Source organism: Amblyomma maculatum, chromosome 10 (genome assembly GCF_055883805.1).
Source record: "Amblyomma maculatum isolate TAMU_Amacu chromosome 10, ASM5588380v1, whole genome shotgun sequence".
NCBI classification, from domain to species: domain Eukaryota; kingdom Metazoa; phylum Arthropoda; class Arachnida; order Ixodida; family Ixodidae; genus Amblyomma; species Amblyomma maculatum.
In genome coordinates, this window is record NC_139353.1 from 111,486,217 (window position 1) to 111,488,943 (window position 2,727).

The window sequence follows — 2,727 nt, forward strand, 5'->3', positions numbered from 1 at the left end:
ACACTGCTTTGCTGCTTACCAAAATAATTTTCACTATCGAGACAGTTGAATAATAACTTATTGTGAGATTGTTCTTTTGACGTCCCATTGACTGTCCTCTCCCCAAATTATGGAGCTTACTTTGAACTTCATCTCTTGAGATACTAGCAAGGCAATGTAGAATGCATTTCAAGGTTTCCTGAACGCCTCTCTAGCGATCTTCATTAAATATTTTTCTGAATAACTACTGTAAATATCAGTGCGTAAGACAGGACGAATAGTGTCTGTGTATATAAAAGTATTCCCTATCGGGACTTGTTCAGTAGAGGCATATAGAAGCCCTTGCGTCAGTAGATAACTACTTTACTTTGGTGCATGCCTCGGCTACACCCAGGTGTAGCAATACGTTCATGACTTTCAAAGTATGGCTTGAGTAAAATGCGTTTTCATCATATAATTAGCGCTATCTATATATATATATATATATATATATATATATATATATATATATATATATATATATATATATATATATATATATATAACATCAGATATATTAACCGTATTTCTAGTCATGAGTCTGACAGTGTTAATATGGTCTGTTGACGAATATAATTTACAAAGGTTAGTCTTTGGCTGATTACAGCATCAGGTGACCAAGGCTGCATTGGTGATTTTCCTTATTAGTTATCCTGCAGGTAACTATAGTCAGCTGATAGGTTTAGAATTTATGTAGTCTTTGACTCCCTTTTTCTTACGAACTATAATATTCCTAATATTGTTAACACTTGGTGAATTTTGCGCTGCAATCGAGGTGTTAAGACACCGTGTACACACAATTCACAGAGTTTCTAGAAATGCCTCTCGACCACCTCTCGACAAATATCTAATAATTTGATCTACAGAAACTTCATTCCCTTCTGCTTTCCTTTAATTCTTTCTTAATTTCCTCTCTCTATGCCGGCAGGGTATCTGATCTCTGCTAACCGCTCACTGCGTTATGTTTTGAAACATTTGGCTGCAACAAGGCCCTCAGCTATTTAGCTATGTTTTTGATATGTGCGATTACGCTGACGCGTCTGCCGCCTATTAAGCATTTATAATTTTCGCCTGGGCCTGCTTTCCTATTAGTGGGGCTGAGGCCGCCGCCGTTATTTGAAGCATGGTGGAGTTTCTGGATAATATATTTGACCATGTCGGTCACCTTATACCCAGTGACAGAATTAAAACGTTCTCCAAGCTTTTCCGTGTGTGCAGTTATAGGCTTGAACTTTGTTGCGAGTCCTGATCGAAAAAAAAACATAAAAGGATCCTACTTAGCAACCCGTCTTCTTACCTATTTTCTGTGTCCAGTACTTGTTATTGAAAACTATGAGACATCATTTTTAGCTTTAAACTAAGCTAATCTGACTTGGTTAAAGCAGAATACCTGTAATGCACCGCCATCTTTCTACGTTCGCTATAAAGAATGAGTATTGGCTGCCGCAAAGTAGTAAAGAATTACTATTTGGCTCCGATTCTTGACTAACATTAGGCTAATTCTAGGCTTGTTGATTTTATGGTCAATATGCCTTACCCCTTCCGGGCACCGCCACATGCTACACGATGAAAGGGTAAGCGTCCATTGTTAAGTATAGTTGATATTCAATGTTGCCATCTCGCCTGCACGACGTCCTATTCCAGTCCTGGCGTTTGCGGGAAGCATAGCGTACATATGAGTATGTGAACTGTTTTCAATTTGGAGTTATTAATAACAAAAACGTCACCTGAAATCAGCAAGTGGGTGGTAACGGCCGGTCCGCAACCTAGACCAAGAGGAGGACTGAACAAAGAATTACTTCCAGTCGTGAGTTCCTGGCCCTCTGCTTAGTTAGGCGCTAGATATAGGAACGAACGTTTATAGAAAATACAGTAGGCTCCCATGGACATAACTAAAACATTCAATATAAAATCTTGTGCTCTATCAAAGGCACAGTCTACCGAAATGAAAATAATAATAATAATGCGCCGTTCTCACCAGCGCACACACGGAATTCGTGCTCCCTTAGTCGCTTCGTTCAGTGGTTCCTACCAATAACTGTGTTCCGAAACTCTCCCTCCTCGCCTATAACGCATGCACCTTCCATATATCCAGCATTCAGGCCTAGGGGTCAATAAGAATGTTTAATTGGGTGTAAAATGATGAATCTCCTTATTCTTCAGCTCTAAAGTTAAACATTGTCTAATGTATATGAATGCTAATGATTTGCCTTACTCCTCTGCGAGTACTGTTTATTTATTTGCCGAACTCTCATCCTGTGGATGGCCGGGACTTCACCAGGAGTATCACCAATCAAGAATGAGTTGCGCGTGCTTGCGACAAAAATATTTACACATCATCCAACAAAATAAGAAAGCAAGATAAAATCTAGCGTCCCGAGCAGCAGGTCATGAAGCAAGCTAATTGCATTTAAAAGATTCGCAGTCACATCGCCCGTTACCGGCATATAGCCTCGAATGACCCTAGGTCCTTGAAATAAAAAGAAAGATATCAAGAACGTCTATTTGTTTCAATGTCTTCTCGGAAAAATATTTTTCGTACACTTATCGCTAGGCCACAGCGCTATGGATTTCGTGTCTTTCATTTTAGTTTTCCGGTAGGTGTCTTTTTGTTTTGTACTTCATAAAAGCTCGCGTGCGCTCTCACGCAATTATACGTTGGTTTCGGCGGATGAGGGCGTCACCCGAAACCAGCCTCAAGCGCAGATA